At 39.1% G+C, this 22028-nt stretch overlaps 1 long non-coding RNA gene across 1 annotated transcript; it reads left to right on the forward strand.

The window, feature by feature from the left end:
• The first annotated feature begins 289 nt into the window (after positions 1 to 289).
• On the forward strand, positions 290 to 21295 carry LOC129046527 (uncharacterized). The gene is made up of 3 exons (XR_008508072.2): positions 290 to 385; positions 17792 to 17890; positions 21098 to 21295. It is a non-coding gene; the product is annotated as an uncharacterized LOC129046527 (long non-coding RNA).
• Positions 21296 to 22028: the final 733 nt, after the last annotated feature.

Consider the following 22028-nt stretch of genomic DNA (forward strand, 5'->3'; position numbering starts at 1 on the left):
GTACCTTTAGGTTACTCATTAGTTATAGAAATATTAAACAGAAGCTAAAGAAGATTTAAGCAAGATAATTATTATGTAATGATAAACATATATTCTAACTCTATTTGGGAATATTATTTGCTAGAATTTTGTGGGAACAAGAACACTAATAGATTTCCCAATTAAAGAAGTACAATGACCTGAACCTTCTTGTTTGTATGTACACAGTTTGGAATCCATGGAATTTTAAAAAATATTGATGAGTATAGTTGCCTTCTTTTTCCATGTTTAAACTTGTTTCTCTTTTATTAGTCTGCAAAAACTAGTGAAACTTTGCAAAGTAATGAGGAGATGGAAAATACAAAAAAGTTTCTAGCTTTGACTGCTGCATCAGAAGAAACTATCGGTGAGTAAAATTTGTCTTTTTTTTTTTTTTTTTAAAGATTTTATTTATTTATTTGAGAGAGAGAGAATGAGAGACAGAGAGCATGAGAGGGAAGAGGGTCAGAGGGAGAAGCAGACTCCCTGCCGAGCAGGGAGCCCGATGTGGGACTCGATCCTGGGATTCCAGGATCATGACCTGAGCCGAAGGCAGTCGCTTAACCAACTGAGCCACCCAGGCGCCCAAAATTTGTCTTTGTTTTTATCTCATAGATTATTTGGATTAAAAAAAGATTCCCAGTTCAGCTATTTTTCCTTTTTCTTTGAGCCTAATTGTTCTTTAGGGGAAATGATTACATTAGGTAGGGTTATATGGAACTATCCTGAGTGTAGATAAGTTTCAGAGGTTTCTAGGGTTTATGTCTGCTCAAGGGTGTGGGGGCAGGGCAGTGTAAAATTGGCAAAAAGACAAAGTGTCTTTGCCTTTACTTCTTGTCTTCTTAGATACCTCTAGACACCCAGTCGATGTAGACAGTCTCCTAACTGCCTAGAATCCTTCCATGGAGGGTCCCACTCAGGCTTCTGCAATCCCTTTGATAAAAATCTGATTTGTCCTATTTCCTGTTCTCTTCTAGTATTGCTTTTGAGACCAGCCAATTAATTGTGCGTATTTTTACATTCTCACCTTGTGTTTATGTATATCTATGATCCTTCTTTTCATCCTCCTCCTCCTTTATCTTCTCTTCCTCCTTCTTCATCTATAGAGGTATTATGGAGTCATGTAATCTTGAGCTTACTTATACAGTGGTGAAAATTTTAGGGATTGGGAAGCAGTTGATAAGTTTTGGCAGGACACTTTGGAAATCCTTTAACTTACATCACGTAAGTGGTTCTCCAGTACTGCTCGGGGCTAACACTGACTCTGAGCAAGGGCCTCTGATTTCTCTGAGAATCCTCGGATCCATCTGTCTTTTGCAAAGTGAATGTCCAACATTGTAGAAGCCCGAGAACCTGACTTAGACTTCTGCAGCTGTTTAGCATGAGCTTTGATATGAATGAAATTCCTTCAGGTTTGTTTCTCTCTGGACCCAGCATTGAGAGCCCAGAAGCTGCTCGGGCCTGAGGGATTTGGGGTTGGAATACACCAAATGTTTCTCCCCAAGAAGGTGGGTGCCTATCTGGGTTGCCCTTTCTATGACTAAGGATTTTTTTTTTTTTAAATGAGTCTGTCTGAGTTTCTCTTTGTAGATCTGTATTTAGATTGGCCTTGTTGAAATTTACCATTTGTATATCCTAATTAAAACACCAAAAACTATTTGCCTGTTAAAATCATAGATCATTCACTTTCTACTTCTGTTTTGTTATAGAAGTAACACATATGTAATCTTTATTAGAAAATATTGGCAAACAGGAAGAAAAAAAATAATCACCTAAATTCTTAACTTGCCGAGAGAATCATTATTAATATTTTTGCTTACTCTTTATCTTTTGAGACATTTTTAGTGCAAATAACCACATATATTTTAAAAATAAAAACTAGATCAAATTATATATATGGTGTTTTGTAATCGGCTTTCTAATTTGTATCTCATGAGCACCTTTAGCTGTCAGTAAGAATAGAGCTCTGCGGTAGTTAGCTTCCAAGATGTTTGCAATCAGTTCCTTCCCTCTATGTATGCTCATTCCAGTCCTCATAGAGGGATGGAGTCTATGTCTTCCTGTATTTTCAGGCTGGGCTGGGCTGGCCTACTTTGACCAATAGATTACGGCAGAAGTAATCCTACACCAGTTCCAGCCCTAGCCATTAAGAGGACTGGCAGTTTCTGTTTCTCTTCTTAGAAGGCTCATTCAGGGGAGAGCCAGCCATCCTGTAAAGGGTCAGAGCATGAATGGGGGGGTTGGGTGGGGGGGGAGGCAGAGGGAGAGGGAGAAGCAGACTCCCCACTGAGCAGGGAACCCAACGTGGGGCTCCATCCCAGGACCCTGGGATCATGACCTGAGCCAAAGGCAGATGCTAACCGACTGAGCCACCCAGGCACCCCAACAGTGGATTTAATAGTCGTTTTAAAGCTTTACTTATTTAAAATGAAATCACAATTTGAATCTCTGTGGTAATTAAGGAGGTTGAATATTTATTCTTTTAGCCATTTTGGGAATTACTTGTTCTTTTATAAAATGAGGTGCTCCTTTTTATTGATTTGAAGGACTACTTTACATATTAAGGATAGTAATTCTTTGACTATTATAAATACCAAAAACATTTTTTCTAACTTATTATTTTTAGTTTTATAGTATTTCTTGTTCTCCCAAACTTAATGTATATTTTTTAAGATTTTATTTATTTATTTGTCAGAGAGACACAGAGAGAGAGCACGAGCAGGGGGAGTAGCAGGCAGAGGGAGAAGTAATGTCCCCCTGAGCAAGGAGCCAGATGTGGGACTCGATCCTAGGACCCTGGGATCATGACCTGAGCCAAAGGCAGACGCTTAACTGACTGAGCCACCCAGGCATCCCAATATTTTTTTTTTATTTAGCTAAATCAGTCATTTCATTTCTTTTTTCATTGTTGCTCTGCTTAAAAAGGTCTTTTCCAATACAAGATGACATAAAAATGTACCTGTGTTGGGTGCCTGGGTGGCTCAGTTGGTTAAGTATCTGCCTTCAGCTCAGATCATGATCCTCGATCCCATGATTGAGTCCCACATTAGGCTCCCTGCTCAGCGGGGAGTGTGCTTCCCCCTCTACCCCTCCCCTGGCTTGTGCTCTCTCTCGCTCACTCTCTAAAGTAAATAAAATCTTTTTTAAAAAATGTACCTGTGTTTTCCTTTAGTATAGTTATTTTTTATGAAAAAAATTAAAATGTTAATCTGCTTAGAACTCATTTTGTTGTGATACATGAAGTAGAGAGTTGATTTGGTGGGTTTTTTCCCCCAATTTGTTAGCTAGCATCAAAAGATCATAAATAACAGAAATAAAATCAATGAATCACCAAAATAGTAATTAGTAAAAGTTTATTGTGCACACATCAAAAAGGCAGCTTGCAAACTGGGAACACTAAAGCCAAAACATGGAATGAGGCTCAGGGGTAATGTTTACTTCATATCAATTTTTGAAAACACTTGAGGTTTTGCTTATGATTTCCAGAGACGTAAGCAAGAGATGACCCAGGTCAAGTTAGCCTTGCAAAATAAGTTAAATTAGGGTTTGTTTGTATGACTAAACTGGTTTTGTCTGCTCAGATAATTTTTAAGGCTTGTCTCCATTTGTTTTTTAAATTAAATTAAATTAAATTAATAAAATTTTATTTATTTGACAGAGTGAAAGAGTACAAGCAGGGGAGAAGCAGAGGGAGAGGGAGAATCAGGCTCCCTGCTGAGCAGGGAGCCCAGTGCAGGGCTCAATTCCAGGACCCTGGGATCATGACCTGAGCCAAAGGCAGACTCTTAACCCACTGAGCTACCCAGGCAACCCTTTTTTTTTAAATTTGAGAGAGAGAGAGAAAGGGAGAGTGAGCAAGCATGGGCACGAGCAGGGGCAGGGGGAGAGGGAGAGAGAGAATCTCAAGCAGACTCCCCACTGAGTGTGGAGCCTGATGTAGGGCTCCATCCCAGGATGCTGAGATCATGACCTCAGCTGAAATCAAGAGTTGGCTACTTAACCGACTGAGCACCAAGGTGCCCCAGTCTCCATTTGTTTTTGATATTAACACTAGTTATCTCAGGACCTTTTATTGGATAATCATCATTTCCTCACTTATTTGAAATGTTAACTTTATCATGCACTGATTGGGTCTCTTTCCAAATTTTCTATTCTCTTCCGTTAATATTTCTGCCTGCACATTTTATTAGGGCAGGTATATTGTCTTTTTCAAAAGGTTTTTTGGAATAACGTGTTTTTCTCAAGCCTATTTTTTCTCTTTGAGAGTTGTTTAGCAGGGAGTCCATTATTTAAGAAAAAAGACCGCAAAGCACCTTGAAACTTACAGCTTATAGAATGCTATTTTACTAACTTAAATGTCTGAAGGCTGCTGTATGAAGATAATCTGTCTTGAAAAGTACGATTTCTTATATTTTCTTTCATGTCTGTCGGTAATTCTGTATCTTCATAGAACTAAGACTGCATTCGTTTTTCCAAATAAAGAACATGGACAGTGTCAGGAATATAATTCTGGATATGACAGTATCTGAGCCTCTGTATTTCAGGAAGCTGGGGCTAAATGTTGATTTCTCTAATGGATGATGCGTTTCTAAGAAGCCGTACCTACCTCCTGTGGTTGACTCTGGAGCAGGGGATCCATGACTTTGAGACAGGGGATCCATGGTGGCTTTTTGACATTAACCTTTTCAGGCATAGAGTTCACTACCGAATGAACTTTTGGCCCTGCAGGGCAAGACTTTTGTTTTCAGTTGTCTTTTCTTCAAAATCAAACCAGAACTATCAAATACACTTTACTTCTATTTTTTTAAGATTTTATTTATTTACTTGACAGAGAGAGGGAACACAAGCAGCAGGAGCTGGAGAGGGAGAAGCTGGCTTCCCATGGAGCAGGGAGCCCGATGCAGGGCTCAATCCCAGGACCCTGGGATCATGACCTGAGCCGAAGGCAGACGCTTAACGGCTGAGCCACCCAGGCGCCCCTACACTTCCCTTTTAAAGCTCATGCCATGTTTATTTGGCTTAAACCTGTCGAGCTCCCTGTTGTAGCTTTGGAGTCACGCGACTACTATAAGCCCTGCAGACATTTGCAGTAATGTTAGATTAGCACTAATGTTCTAACGTGGAAATCAGTTGGGCTTCATGAGCTGAAAGCTGGAGTTACCAGGGACTCGAAACCTATGTTCAGGGAGAACCACCGGTTTAAATATGATCATGTTAGAGTTTCAATTTTTGGATTTTGAATTCTTAGTCAATTATTATGTATTGGCAGTGTTTATTGTGCTCAGAGCAGATAAGATGTAAAAGTAGGGTCAATGGAAAAGGAATGGGAATAATAGATACTGTTAGGTGAACCAGATGTCTGTTGCTTTTCACTCTCACTGCTGTCTGTAGTTCACGTTGGACCGGTGTGCCCAAGGGAAGAGACAATGTTATTGTGTTCCTGGTTCTGCAGATTTAAGTAAATTCTTTTTGTTTTTTTTTTTTTTGTGACTGGTCTTTTAGAGAAGGCAAATTCCTTAGTGAAATTTCCTGCTGGTTTTTTGTATCATAGGCGTATTTTTAACAGTCACACATATCTGATTTCTAAATATCTTAAAAACCAAAGGAGATATTTACTTTGGACTACATTATTAGGCTAATTACACATTTTTTCTTTACATTTGACATAACATAGTTATTACTTCATTCCCAAAGAGGAGACTTTTGGAATCTTCAGTCTAAGAAAGGTATTATTAGCAGACGATTTTCACTGTATGTATAAATGAATAGAAATATAAGAGTCCAATTTGACCACATAGCAGTGATTTTAGTCTCCAATTCCTCCTATTGCAACATAGTCGCATATTATAAAATGGTGTGAAACTACTTATGTTTGTTCCGTTCTGAGACTAATTTCTTTCCCATGTTATTCACTGAACTTTGGCTACCCTTCTTAATTAAAAGTATAAAATTGAAACAAACAATTATTTTGATCAAGCCTATATATAGCTATAAGTTTTAAGGTAAAATGTTTCTATAAGGCTTATGAAAACAGAAATCTGTTACCCTGTTCCCCTCCATAACTTTTTGTTACCAGGAAAGCACAAAACCCTGTAAATTATCCAGTAGGTGGCAGCATCTGGTTAAAATATGCACTTTAAAAAGAGTGGAAGAATTTAGAGCCAGACTTATTTAGACTTGAACTTTATTTTTTGAATTAAAAAAAATTTTTTAGACTTGAACTTTAAACACGTATCTACAAACATACCCAAATCTCCCTTCTGCCTCTTTTCCCTTTAAAATTTTTAAAAAGGAGAAATTCTTAGGATGAATATTCTTCCTAATCTCTCCCCCGTCACTTGCTTAACCTTTTTTTTAAGAGTAATGTGAGGGACTTTGGGCTGGTGGCACAATGGCAATTTCCAGCCAGCTCCTCAGACACAAAATACATCCCAGCCCCTTCTAACATCACAAAGAACCAACAGCAAAACAAAAGATACTGGTTTTTGAGTTATATATTTAGTTTTATTGATAGGTATAAACACGAGTGGGGCCTTGACACCAAGAGAAAGATAAAAACCACATTAAATTGATTTTTTTAAACCACATTTTGAGTTGATAATGCAGAGTTAATAACCTCGAGTTTAACTATTGAGATGCTGAGGTAGACAAGATTGCACTTGCTAGAAATATTTTAAAAGTCTTTCCACCCCATTTTGAGGGGCCACTTTTAAGTTTTTATAGAGAAATCTGGTGAAAATCAAAACTCCTTACCCTACCAGGAGTTTTCCCTTAGTTTTTAGCATTTCTCTGATGAGTGGAGACAGAATTCTGTACTCTCTGAGGCAAACACATCTAATGATAGAATTGTTCATCATCAGTGTTTTTGATGGAAGTTACTCCTTTTTCTTTTGTCACATTGGCCTCTCTGTTTCCAGCTCTAAATTTGTAAGTGTATGTAGGCACAACACAGCAGAATCTTAATCAACCAGGCTTCTAATGATCTGAAAATACCTCTTTGAAAGTGCTTTTCTGTGAAATTCAGGTATATGCCACTTCTGCTCGTGGATGTTAAGATTGAATATTCTAAGAAAATATGGTAGTTTCTTTCAGCTCTGATTTGCAGAAGATTGAGGGAGAAAATCAATTGTGGTAACCAGGAGGTTAAGGATTTTTGGTTTTTAACCTCTGTTACAGTCTTAATATTACCTAGCAATGTCTTTTGCATTCTCCAAAGTGGCTATTCCAAATACTTGCTGTGTGTTTAACCTCTTGTCTTCTGCAAGTCCTTCACTCCTGCCTGCCTACTGTCCAGAGAAAACAACCACCTGGGTGGGAATCCCTTCCACATTCTTTCCTTATGTCTCTAAACTGCCCTCTGTTCTCCTCCATCCCCCATCTTTCTTACCTTAGATTGAGGGAAGGTGCTGTTCTCCAAGGCCAAGGTCAGCGACATCCCATCCCCTTCACTCCGCCCCTGGCTCCTGACCCATCCATCATTCTGTGTCTCACCTAGAGCTTCTGTCTGTCCTCTGTCTCCTTCCCTTCAGCTTACTATGTTTGAATCTTCTGGTCCTAAAACAGAAAGAGCCATCAAACCAGCCAAACATACAAATAAAACCTCCTCCCTCAGTTCTTCACCCTACTCCCAAACAGGTCCCATTTCCTTTCCCTCTTCTTAAAAGTCAGACTTCTTGAAAGAACAGTCCACACCTACTGGGGCTACCTGGTCAACTTCCATTTACTTCTCAACTCTTTAGTGGTCTGTGTCTTCTCCTTTCACACTACAGAAACTGCTTCCTCAGGAGTCCTCTTAAATTCGAACCCTCAGTTTTTATCCTACTTGACCTCTAGCATCTAGCACAGTTGGCCAGTCACAGACTAGTAGCATTTTTACTGGTGTCATTATTCCATGCCAGCTCTCCTCTTTTTCTTCTCTCTTCTCCCTTACTTCTCATTGTTGAAATCTGTTTCTCCCTCTGTGTGTTTTCCTCTATCTGGGTTAATGGTTTCATCATCCATCCAGACTTCATGATGGTTAATTTTATCTGTCACCTTGACTGGATCGTGGGATGCCTAGATGTCTGGGTAAGCATTATTTCTGGGTGTGTCTTTGAGGGTGTTTCCAGAAGAGACAGCATTTGAATTGGTGGGCTGAGTGGCATGCATTACCCTCCCCAGTGTGGGTGGGCACCATCCGATCTGTTGAAGATCTGAATAGAACTAAAAGGTGAAATAAGGGAGGATTTGCCCTCTCTGCTTGACCACTTGAGCTGGAACATTGATCTCTTCTGGGCCTCAGCTGTAATTAAATTATCTTATTAATTCTAATTATCTTTAGTTGCTTTCTTTGAGTCTTGTTAGTTTATGATCACCTGGAAATAATGTTAATTTTTGTGTCCTTTTCAATAATTATTTCTATTCTGAGAATTTTATAAAGACTTAGTGTTGAAATTTATGAATGCATTTCATTATCTATTTAAACTATCATCAAGTTTTTCTAGACAAACTTATTTAATGTTTTAAAATCAATATATATATTTATTTATTTTAAAAGATTTTATTTATTTACTTGAGAGAGAGTGAGCAAGCGAGAGTGAGAGAGAGAGAGAGAGAGAGAGAGAGAGCATTAGTCGGGGGGGGCGGGGCAGCAGAGGGAGAGGGAGAAGCAGCCTCTCCGCTGAGCAGGGAGCCCGATGTGGGGCTCAGATCCCAGGATCCCAGGACCATGACCCGAGCTGAAGGCAGACGCTTAACCAACTGAGGCACCCAGGCGCCCCTAAAATCAATAATTTAAATACTAAATGAGTTTTATTCTTGGGTCAATATTTCTTGGTTATGAAGGATTATTCTTTTAATTTAGTACCAGATTTGAATGGCTGAATTTACTCAGAACTTTTGCATTTATATTTATAAGTGAGATCTGCTGTGTGTGTGTGTGTGTGTGTGCGCGCGCACGTGTTTGCCTACATACATGTATGTTCTGGTGTTGACGGCAGAGGTGGGATTGGGAGGGTGTGTGTGTATGCTTTGTTAGGCGATGTTAACTTCATAAAATGGTTGGGGCTCGCTGTTCATTTATTTTTATGCTTTGAAATAGTTTATATAATGTGGGGATTATCTGTTCCCTAAAAACTTGAAAGATTTCACTGGAAAAGCCATCTGGTTCAAATAATTTCTTGGAGGCAATTCTCTGACTCTTTTCTCAGCTTCTTTCATATTTACTATTATATTTCAGTTTTCTAGTCTTCTGAGTCAATTCTGGCAATACATCCATGTCGGTGAGATTTCAAAGCATCCATTTTACCAAGATTGAACATTTTACTAATAAAATTTCATATAGTATTTTAAAAGAAGAATTCTCTTTATTGTTTATTGTGCCACATTTCTTATTTCTGATTTCATTCCTGTTTTCCTTCTCTTTTCAATCTAAAAGTTTTTTTTTAAGTTAACTTTTTTTAAGCACAGTTTTAGATTTACAGAGAAATTAGGACAATAGCATAGTGATTTCCCGTATATCTGCAACCAGTTTCCCCTATTATTAGTATAGTATGATACATTTGTTATAATTAATGAACCGATATTAGTACATTATTATTATTTTTAAAGATTTTATTTATTCATTTGACAGAGGGAGACAGAGAGAGACAGAGTAAGCACAAGCAGGGGGAGCGGCAGGCAGAGGGAGAGGGAGAAGCAGACTCCCTGGCAAGCAGGGAGCCTGATATGGGGCTCGATCCCAGGACCCTGGTATCATGACCTCAGCCGAAGGCAGACGCTTAACCGACTGAACCACCCAGGCGCCGATTGATACATTAATATTAACTAAAGCCTACACTTTCTTCGGACTTTTAGTTTTTACCCTTTTTTTTTTTCTGTTCCAGGGTGCCATCCTGGATACCACATTACATTAGTATATGCGTCCTCATGTTTCCCTAGGCCACTCTTGGCTGTGCACTTTCTCAGACATTTGATGACTTTGGCAGTTATGAGGAGTACTCATTAGGTATCTTGCAGAATTTCCAGCATCTGTGATTTATCCATGTTTTTCTTTTTCTTTTTTTTAAGATTTTATTTATTTATTTGACAGAGAGAGACACGGGAGAGAGGGAACACAAGTAGGGGGAATGGGAGAGGGAGAAGCAGGCTTCCCGCGGAGCAGGGAGCCCGATGCGGGGCTTTATCCCAGGACCCTGAGATCATGACCTGAGCCGAAGGCAGATGCCCAACCGACTGAGCCACCCAGGCGCCCCTCCATGTTTTTCTTATGATTTGATGAGGGTTGTATGTTCTTGGGTGGAAGACTACAAAGTTAAAGTGCCATTTCCATTCCATCACATCATACTATCCACATAACTTATCAATGTGGATGTCAACATCAATCACCTGACTGAGGAGGTGTTTGTTAGATTTCTCCACTGTAAAGTTCTTCAATTTTTCCCCTTTTCCATCCTGTCTCTGGAAGGAAGTTACTATGTGCAGCCCATCCTTGAAAAGTGGGGAGTTAAGGCTTCACCTCCTTGAAGGCGGGGTATTTACATAAATTATTTTGAATTATTCTGCTGGAGATTTGTCTATTCTTCCCATGTGTTTATGTATTTTTAAATATTTTATTTATTTATTTGGCAGAGAGAGACACAGCAAGAGAGGGAACACAAGCAGGGGGAGTGAGAGAGGGAGAAGCAGGCTTCCCTCTGAGCAGGTGGCCCGATGCAGGGCTCGATCCCAGGACCCTGGGATCATGACCTGAGCTGAAGGCAGACACTTAACGACTGAGCCACCCAGGCGCCCCTCTTCCCATGTATTTATTCAATCACTTTTTATATCAGTATAGACTTGTGGGTATTTATTTTATACATTGGATTATAGTAATCTAATATCCCTTTATTTTGCTGCTCAAATTTTTCCAGTTTTGGTCATTGGGAGCTTTTTCAGTTGGCTGCTGTGTCCCTTTTTTTTTTAGGAAGGGGCAGAGGTAGAGGGAACTCGATCTCACAACCCTGAGATCATGACCTGAGCTGATTCTGAAATCAAGAGTTGGATGCTCAACTGACTGAGCCACCCAGGGTCCCCCAAGCCACCCAGGGTCCACCCCACCCCTGTGTCCCTTTGATGTACCTCCAACATTGTGAGTTTTGTTTTGTTGTCATTGAGCACTTCCTTACTTTCTGGCACTAAAGGATGCACCAGACTCGGCTTGTATATTTCCTTTTTTTTTTTTGCCTCCCCAGCTTGTATATTTCCTACCTGAGTCCTAGAATCAAGGCACCCCTAGACGCTTCTGATCTTTTAACTGTCTCTATAGTTTGCCTTTTCCGGAATGTTATATAATTGGAACTATATCCTATGTAGCCTTTTCAGATTAGGTTCTTTCACTTAGCAATATGCCTTTAAGATTCATCAGTATCTTTCTGTGGCTTCATAGCTGCTTTCTTTTTGTCACTGAATGATATTTCATTCTATGGATGTACCATAGTTTGTGTATACCTTCAGCTATTGAAAGGTATCTTGACTGCTTCCAGTTTTTGGTGATTATGAATAAAGCTGCTTTAAACATTTTATGTAGGTTTTTTTGTGGACATAAATTTTTCAGTTTGCTTAGATACATATCTAGGAGCAGGATTGCTAGAACATATGGGAAGACTGTTTAACTTTGTAAGAAACTGCCTGTCTTTCAAATTGGCTGTACCATTTTGTATTCCCACAAGCGAAGAATGAGAGTTCCTGTTGCTTTGCATTCTTGGCAGCAATTGGTATTGTTTTCTGGATTTTAGCCATTCTAATAGGTATACAGTGGTATCTCATTGTTGTTTTAATTTGTATTTGCAATTCCCTAATGGCAAATCATATTGACTATCTTTTCAGGTGCTCATTTGCTCTCTGTATATTTTCTTTAGTGAGTTGTCTATTCAGATCTCTTGCCCATTTAAAAAAATTGGATTGTTTTCTTACTAAGTTTTAAGCGCTTTGTATATTTTGGATACAAACCCTTTATCAGATATGTGTTTTGTAAATATTTTCTTCCGTCCTGTGGCTTGTCTTTTTGTTCTCTTTACAGTGTCTTTTGTAGAGCAGAAATTTTTAATTTTTTTTTTTTTAAAGATTTTATTTATTTATTTGACAGAGACAGAGACAGCGAGAGCAGGAACACAAGCAGGGGGAGTGGGAGAGGGAGAAGCAGGCCTCCCACCGAGCAGGGAGCCCGATGCGGGGCTCGATCCCAGGACCCCGAGATCATGACCTGAGCCGAAGGCAGTCGCTTAACCAACTGAGCCACCCAGGCGCCCCCAGAAATTTTTAATTTTAATAAAGTTCAGTATATCAATTTTGTTCTTTCATGGATCATGCTTTTTTTTTTTTTTTAAAGATTTTATTTATTTATTTGACAGAGAGAGACACAGCGAGAGAGGGAACCCAAGCAGGGGGAGTGGGAGAGGGAGAAGCAGGCTTCCCGCGGAGCAGGGAGCCCAATGTGGGACTTGATCCCAGGACCCTGGGATCATGACCTCAGCTGAAGGCAGTCGCTTAACCGACTGAGCCACCCAGGCGCCCCATGGATCATGCTTTTGATGTTGTATATGAAAACTCATCACCAAACCCCAGAGCACATGGATTTTTCTCCTATGTTTTCTTTTAGAAGTTTTATAGTTTTGCATTTTACATTTAGTTGAATTAGTATTTGTGAAAAGTGTAAGGTCTCTGTCTAGATTTGCCTCCCTTTCTCCCTCCTTTCCTTCCTTTCTTTTTTTGCATATGGACATCCAGTTATTCCAGTACTATATTAAAGAGATCATCCTCTCTCCACTGAATTGACTTTGCTCTTTTTTTAAAAAAGGATTTTATTTATTTATTTGACAGAGAGAGAGACACAGAGAGAGAGGGAACACAAGCAGGGGGAGTGAGAGAGGGAGAAGCAGGCTCCCCACTGAGCAAGCAGCTGGACGCAGGGCTTGATCCCAGGACTCTGGGATCATGATCTGAGCTGAAGGCAGATGCCCAACGACTGAGCCACCCAGAGCCCTGTGCCTTTGCTGTTTTCTTAAAGATCAGTTCACTAGGGCACCTGGGTGGCTCAGTTGGTTAAGCGACTGCCTTTGGCTCAGGTCATGATCCCAGAGTCCTGGGATCGAGTCCCACGTCGGGCTCCCTGCTCAGCAGGGAGTCTGCCTCTCTCTCTGACCCTCCCCCCTCTCATGCTCTCTATCTCATTCTCTCTCTCAAATAAATAAATAAAATCTTTAAAAAAAAAAATCAGTTCACTATATTTTTGTGGATCTATTTCTGAACTCCCTATTCTGTTCCAGTGATCTGTGTGTTCTTTCACCAAAAACATGTTATCTTGATTACAATTAGTGTTTTCTTTTTTTAAAATTACACTTGTACATTTTTCTTTTTATACCTTCAAGAGCCAGTTTTGAATTTCTTTGCTCATTCTGGCTCATTTCTTTATTATTTCTTTTCTTCTTCTTCTTTTTTTAAAAAATATTTATTTATTCAACAGAGAGAGACATAGTGAGAGAGGGAACACAAGCAGGGGGAGAGGGAGAGGGAGAAGCAGGCTTCCCGCTGAGCAGGGAGCCCAGTGCTGGTCTCAGTTCCAGGACCCTGGGATCATGACCTGAGCCGAAGGCAGATGCTTAACAACTGAGCTGCCCAGGTGCCCCTATTACTTCTTTTCTTGACCTTGTTATTGTTTTCTCTAGCTTCTTCAGTTAAATTAGTTAAGCTCATTTCATTTTCTCTTAAAATATGTATATTAGTCTTCTAGGGCTGCCATAAAAAAAAAAATACCACAGGTTGGGTGGCTTAACCAGCAGAAATTTATTTTCTCACAGCTCTGGAGGTTTGAAGTCCAAGATCAAGGTGCTGGAAAATTGATTTTTTAGTGAGGTCTCTCTTCCCAGCTTGCAGATGTCCACCTTCTCCATGTCCTCATGACCTTTTCTCTGTGCCAAGGGAAGTGGGGAAAGGGATAAAGAGATCTCTGGTGTCTTTTCCTCTTCTTATAAGGCCACAAATTCTATTAGATTAGGGTCCCACTCAGTGACCTTATTTAGCTTTAAGTACCTCCTTAAAGGCCCTGTCTTCGAACACAGGCACACTGGAGGTTAGGGCTTCAACATACACATTTTGGAGGGATACAATTTGGTCTATAAAAATATGATAAAAGCGGGGCGCCTGGGTGGCTCAGTTGGTTGAGCGACTGCCTTCGGCTCAGGTCATGATCCTGGAGTCCCAGGATTGAGTCCCGCATCAGGCTCCCTGCTCAGGGAGGAGTCTGCTTCTCCCTCTGACCCTCCCCCTCTCATGCTCTCTCTCTCTCTCTCTCATTCTCGCTCTCAAATAAATAAATAAAATCTTTAAAAAAAAAAAAGAATATACTTTAAAAAAAATATGATAAAAGCATCATTGCTATGAATTTATTTCTGAATATAGCTTTATCTCTAAAGTGCGTTCTTTAGTACATGGTGTTATCACTATTCTCTACACATTGTTATTGCGTACTTATTTCCTTATTGATCTAATAGTTACTTGGAAAATCATGGTGACTTTCCCTTGTTCTCCAGAATTTTTTATAAGCCCTATATTTTAAAAGCTAATATAGAAATTTATAATATTGCTTTGATATTTTGAATTTATTGAAATTAGTCTAATAGAATGGTTCTCAATCCTAGGGGACATTTGGATATGTGTATTTTTGGTTGGCATAATGATGTGCAGTGGGGGAGGGCTTCATGTAGTTCACAGGGGTGAGACCTTCTGGATCTCCACGCTATAGGCCAGCCATGAGGAACTGTGGTGTGTGTGTGTGTGAGAGAGAAAGAGATTGAGAAAGCAGGAGATGAATTTCAGGCCCTGTCTCTAAACATGGCACGCTGCCATTGCTTTGCTGCTATCACATGTAAGTGTGGAGCACTGTGTGTGGAGTCTCCTTTCAGAGTTGCAGGTGTGCAGTGAGGCAGAGCCCACTCTGCTCTGGGTTTCCTCCTTTTCTTTGGGGGTCTCAATCCACTTTCAGGATTTCAACTACCTCCAAGGGAATGCATACTAGGGAGCGGCCTCACATTGTGTCTACTCTAAACTCATTTCCTTTGATGCTCTTCTAGATCCTTCTCCACTGTCTGGGATGGGGCTTTAATTTCTTCCTTAGGTGGCATGAAACAACTTAAATCCTTCCTGCAATTTTTCTCTTTTAAGACTCTTATTTAGAATGTGCTCAGTCCTTTAAACTCTGACTCTTGCTCTCTGAAGGGAGATTTTTTTGCCCCCACATAAATATTTGTAGTGAGGAGAGGGATCTTTTAAAATTTCCTATTAAATTTAATTTTGGTATAATTTCAGACTTAAAGTCTCAGGAAAAGCACAAAGAATTTTCAAAAACTCTTTATCCAGATTCTCCAAGTGTTAACGTATTGCCACATCCTCCTCTGTCTCTGTCTCTGTATAGATGTGTCTCCCCTCTGCCTCCCTCTTCACACAAGGACACGTGCCCGTGCGCACACACACACAAGTCAAGAAATTAGCACTGATTCAATACTATTGTCCAATCTACTGACTTTCTTCATATTTTGCCAACGGTCCCACTAAAATCCTTTCTAACCAAAGAAAGTCCATTATATTGCACTTAGTTGTCATGTCTCTTTAGTCATTCTTTGTGTTTTATGACATTGGCATTTTTGAAGACTATAGGCTTGATATTTTGTAGACTCTTCCCCCATCTGCGTTTGTTTCTATTTCCACAAAATTAGGTTCAGGTTATGCATTTTTGGCAGGACTCCCACTGTGTCCTCAATGGATCCTATCAGAAGGGGCATGATGTAAATTGTCACATAACTGGTGAGGTGAACCTTGATCACTTGGTTAAGGTGGTGTCTGCTAGGTTTCTCCACTGTAAAGGTACTAGTTTTCCTTTTGTACTGAGTAAGTCATCTTTCAGGGAGATACTCTGAAGCTATTGTGTCATTCTTCAAACTTTCATCCATTACGTTTACCATCCATTGGTGATTCTTACCTGAATCAGTTATTATTATGATGGTTACCCAATGACTATTTTCTAATTTCATTACTTCTTCTATAGTAATTCCTTTTTTTTTTTTTTTTTTTTTTTATTGTAAGGAAGAGTTTTCTAAAGGAGGACTTTGGAAATTCAGAAAATGTTTTTTATTTTTTCTCTTGTGGAGTTAAGCTCCTGAAATTGAATAACTGACTTTCAAAACTGTTGTCTTTTTTTTTTTTTTTAAGATTTTATTTATTTATTTGAAAGAGAGAGAGATCACAAGTAGGCAGAGTGGCAGGCAGAGGGAGAGGGAGAAGCAAACTCCCCGCTGAGCAGAGAGCCTAATTTGGGACTCGATCCCAGGACCCTGGTATCATGACCTCAGCCGAAGGCAGACGCTTAACTGACTGAGCCACCCAGGCGCCCCAGAACTGTTGTCTTTTCAGCTCAAAGCTGAGCTATGAGGCCTTTGCTCTAGGCTGTGCCCACCTTCTCTCTGAGGTACTAAGTGTACAGAATACCACTGAGACCATTGTTGAAGAGTCACAGGATCACAAGAATCATTTTAGCCTGGGAAAAGCCCTTAGGTTAAAATTATCTCCAAATATCACCTTGCTGTAACAGTTTTTAGTATTGCAAATTTTCATATTTTTGTGTCTTTCTAGGTGTTTTGGTATAAAAGTGAGTAAAACTGCTATTAAAAAGGAATTATGGGATCAAAAATAAATATATTACCACTTGAAAAGAACTTTAAACCTTTCTGTATTTTACACAAAAGTAGTTTACCCCTCTTCCACCCAAGGTTTACACCACTGATTTGCTAGATTAACTCATCGAAGATCATGTGGGATTAGCATTGTAAGGTCAATCCCAATGATTTTCCATTGTTTTGAATTCTAAGTTAGGGAATTGGAATCGATACATTTCTTTTTACCCTCAGACATTGTATGTTTTGAATTGGGTGATATTTGTATGTTGGGGTGAATGTATCTTCTGCCAACTTCCTTTGCCTGTATCATCTCTAAGAGGGTGATTGAACCAGGTTTGTTTCAGAGACAGGTGGTGGATACTATAATATCCCCAGGCTTGTCATGTTTCTGAAGCAAAAACAGTTCTGGGCCACAACCTGGCAGAGTCTCTCATGTTAAGACATGGAGACTTGAAAGAAAAGGATACTTGTTTATGTTATGTCTATTTCTTACAGATATACAGTGTCTACATTAGCTAAAAGGAGAAAATAAAATAAATTACATTGAAACAAGAAGAGTTGAAAAAACACAATTTCCTAATTTCTTTATGGGTATTAGCCCAAGAGCATAAATCCCAAAGCTATCCCAAAGAAAGAAAGCTAACTGCTAAGAGTCTCCTGGTTTTCTCTTTCAAACACATGCTTTTATTTGTGTTTATCTGAAATCTTTATTTGGGGATCCAAAAGAAAAAAAACCCACGAAGTTATTCAGTGTGCATATTCTCTATATTATGAATGTTGGAATTTGGATACATTAACTCCAGAGAGTTAATGTGGTATTTTAGCACACACTTTGTACATCCTCTTTGCATAGAAGTCCTAGGGAAGTGCTTCTTGACTATCTTGATTTTCTGCTGTTTATTTCAGCGGCTAATGTGTATAAAGATGATTATCATTTCTACCTGGCAGTGACATCTTAAGAAATGTGTATGTAGAGGGGATTGAGGAATATTGCAGAGGATGTTGGATCTTCCTTTTAAACAACTATTCATGTAGGCAACTTCTTACTTATTTTGTGTATTTGAACAAGTGATTTTTTAAATCAGTAGATCCTTCTCGCTATGAGCATGAAGACACCTTTTTCTCAGTGTTTCACACTCAAGTCCCTCCAGAAGAATATGAAAACCGTATACAGAATGTCAATCAAGGTATGTTTCGATTTGTGTGATTTTGCATATTGTCACAAGAAAATACTAGCTATACACAGAAATATTCACAGATGAAATAATTTGATGTGATTTAATCCAGAGGTAGGTGAAAGTAGGTTAAGGTTCTAGATGAAACAAGATTGGTCACAAGTTAATCATTGTTGAAGTTAGTTGTTGAAGGTTTATGATACCATTCTTTCTACTTTTGGATATTTAAATTTTATGTAATAAAGAGTTAAAGAAAAGCTGGTTTCAAGTAATAGAAAACTAGCTTAAGCAAAAAAGAAAATTTATGGAAATAATCCTGGAGGTAGACAGCTTTTTTGATTCCCAAGAGCAAATTCTGTGGTTAGTCATTGAGAGGGAGACTCAATTTTGAAATTGCAGAGAAGACAACAACTGATCCAGCTTGGGTTAGGCACCTGCCGCTGGTCCAACCAACTCATCCAACCCAGCAAGGGTTGGGGTTAATATAGGAACGTGGCCACTTCTACTGTTGGTCACCACCAGGGTGGAGAGGAGAAGACAGTTCTAGTGAGACAGTTCTGACCAGACGACTACAATTTAAGAGACTATTATAAATGTAGACATGAATGCATATAATTTGAGTTATTTTATTTATTTATTTATTTATTTATTTATTTATTTATTTATTTATTTATTTATTTTTAAGATTTTATTTATTTATTTGACAGGGAGAGACACAGCAAGAGAGGGAACACAAGCAGGGGGAGTGGGAGAGGGAGAAGCAGGCTTCCCGCGGAGCAGGGAGCCCGATGCGGGGCTCGATCCCAGAACTCCGGGATCATGACCTGAGCCGAAGGCAGACGCTTACATGACTGAGCCACCCAGGCGCCCCTAATTTGAGTTATTTTAATATATTTTTTTAAAGATTTTATTTATTTATTTGAGAGAGAGAATGAGATAGAGAGAGAGCATGAGAGGGGGGAGGGAGGGAGAAGCAGACTCCCTGCTGAGCAGGGATCCCGATGCGGGACTCGATCCTGGGACTCCAGGATCATGACCTGAGCCGAAGGCAGTCGCTTAACCAACTGAGCCACCCAGGCGCCCAAATTTGAGTTATTTTAATGTTGTATTATTTAGGAGTATATGAAACTTAAACTGAATGAGTAAACCTCACATTTCAACTTAAAAGACTATACACAACTTCGATTATGGGAGAAAGTTGCATATTTTATATCTGAGGAGGCCACTCACCAAAAAAAACCTCATACTTTAACTACTGGTAGTTGATTAAAAAACTTTATTGATTGGGTGCCTGAGTGGTTCAGATGGTTAGGCATCTGCCTTTGGCTCAGGTCCTGATCCCGGGGTCCTGGGATCGAGTCCCACATCAGGCTCCCTGTTCCCTGGGGAGCCTGCTTCTCCCTCTGCCTCTGCCTCTCTCTCTGTGTGTCTCTCATGAATAAATAAATAAAACCTTAAAAAAAAGTTATTGATCAAATAAATAAGATCCCAGTGATAAAATACAGATTGATTTGCCTAGAAACTTGTAACTTAAATTTGAGTGAAACTTCATTCTTACTCAAATTTATTTTTTTTGAAAAGAATTTAAATCCAGAGATCTTACCCTTTTCCTGGTCCTTTCCAGCAATTATTATCAAAATATATTCTTTAATTATTAAATTTGTATTGAATCTTTGGTAACTAGCTATAAATATACCAACTGACTAGCTCCCTTAATCCTTCTTATTGACATACCCTCTTTTATAAAACAAAGATAACTTTTAAGTAAACCTTGTCTGGATTGAGCTACTGGCTGCTGTTTTTCCCTTTTGGATTTTAATGTGGTAATTTATCCTCTTTTGTAGGGTGGACTCCATTTGTCGTTTAAGAAGACTCTTCTTTATGCCTGTTTTCAGAGCTTTAAAGAAGCGGTCACATGATCTTGTTTTAAATGCTTTAAACGTGACCACAGTGAAAACAAGATATATAATAAAGGGAATAAGAGTCCATAAGTATTTTTCTTACCCTTGTTTTGAGCACCCAGGGTCTGAACACCTCAGAAGTTGACTCAGGCCTCTTTACAAAGGTTGAGAAAAGTGACAAACTGAGATGAGCTCTCAGGGTTTGTGCAGATGGGATGTCGAACATCCAGGACCCTTGTGCCCAGACTTTGCTTTAAAGACAGGTTTGAACAAAAAGTTACTGTTCAGAGAGGGTAATGGCATATTAATAGAAGAGCAGGAAATGACTCTAGTCTTTAGGGAAAATTTTGTTTCATATAAAAACTGAGATAAAATATACTGTATTAATTAATGAGCTTCATTGGAGTATAGTTGACACACATTTTACACTAATTTCAGGTTACAACATAGTGACTCAGCGAGTTTACACGGTAATCTATGCTCACCACAAGTGTAGCTCCCCTCTGTTACCGTGCAACACTATTACAATACCACTGACTATGTTCCTTATGCTGTGCCTTTCATCCCCGTGACTTATTCATTCCCTAACTGGAAGCCTGGGTGTGCCACTCCCCTTCACCCTTTTGGCCCATCTCCTCAAACTTCTCCCCTCTGGCAACCATTGTTTTGCTCTCTGTATTTATAGGTATGATTCTTTTTTTTTTTTTTTTATGTTATGTTAGTCACCATACATTACATCATTAGTTTTTGATGGAGTGCTCCACGATTCATTATTTGCGTATAACACCCAGTGCTCCATGTAATATGTGCCCTCCTTAATGCCCATCACCGGGCTAACCCATCCCCCCACCCTATAGGTATGATTCTGCCTTTTGTTTCCTTATTTATCCATTTCTTTTGCTTTTTAGATTCCACCTATGAGTGAAATCATATGGTAATTGTCTTCCTCAGTCTGACTCATTTCACTTAGCATAATACCCTCTAGGTTTATCCATGTTGTCACAAATGGCAAGATCTTTCTCTTTTTTATGGCTGAGTAATATTCTAGTGTCTGTGTGTGTGTGTGTGTGTGTGTGTGTATCACATCTTTTTCCGTAAGAATAAATCTCCCTATATATTAGGTTTCTGGATTTGGAATTTAGAAGTTATTCTATATGTGTTTTATTTCTTATATATTTTAATGTATGCTTATATATTTTAATGTTTGCTTTATTTCTTATATATTTAATATATATATATTTAATGTATGCTTAAATTTAAAATTTTAGTATAATGGACAATTATAATTATGAAAAACTTTGAACTTTTTTAATATTAGATTTTACCTATGATGTGGGAGGAAACGAGTCATTGATCAAAGCAGAAAAGAAACCTTTTTCAGATACAGAAAAGACTGAGCTCAGGGGTAAACACAGCCAGGATTTTATTATGCGAAACATTGAGGTATGTACTTAGAAATTTAGAAATCAGAATGTGGGATTAAATGAGTTATGAAAATGAAAATAGTTGTGTTCACGGTCTTTAAACACTTTTTTGATCATGATTCATGTATATGTAATTGAAATAGTATATATAACTGAAAGAAAAGTTTTATGGACCAGTACCTAACTTCACTATTTTTTATTCCATCCTATCTTATTCTACCCCTTTTAAAAAAGCTAGCTGCGATTCAGTATGTTTATTTCACTAACCAGAAATGAATCTGGTTCCTGCAGTTTGAAACACATTTATTTAGATAATAGCTTCAGACAGTGTTTCCCAGATTTTAAATTGCATATTAGTAAAATTGGCTTTTTAAAGTCATGAGACTGAGTTTATAGATGGTGCATTTAGAAGTTTGCATGGAATATTCTCCTGGCAGAGCTGGAGAGGCCAACGGGTTGTCTGCCCCTTGCCCCCTCCAGCTGAGCCTCCAGGAAGCCTGTCACTTGTCACTTGCCTTGATTAGCTCCCTGCTTCAGGGGCTCAACCTTGGTCTTTCAGATCCTACAGCCTGACTTGGTATGTCCTCAAGGCAGACTAACCCAGGGCAAAGGGGCTCCTCTATTAGACCAGAATGCTGATTAACTAATTTACAACAAGAAATGTAGGTGCAGTGGACAGAAGGCTTGTGACAAACCACCCGGGCAGTTACTAGATGAGTTACTAGGTGAGTGTGAAGTTATTCACAAGAGGAGAGGGTTATATAATTCCTCCCAGTTCAAGCCTGATTCTCCTTCCACAGTTGGCACGTCATTTCCAGGCAGATT

This window comes from Mirounga angustirostris, unplaced genomic scaffold, assembly GCF_029215605.1.
Source record: "Mirounga angustirostris isolate CCGP_5_RB_7025 unplaced genomic scaffold, mMirAng1.0.hap1 SCAF_9, whole genome shotgun sequence".
In the NCBI taxonomy this organism is placed as follows: domain Eukaryota; kingdom Metazoa; phylum Chordata; class Mammalia; order Carnivora; family Phocidae; genus Mirounga; species Mirounga angustirostris.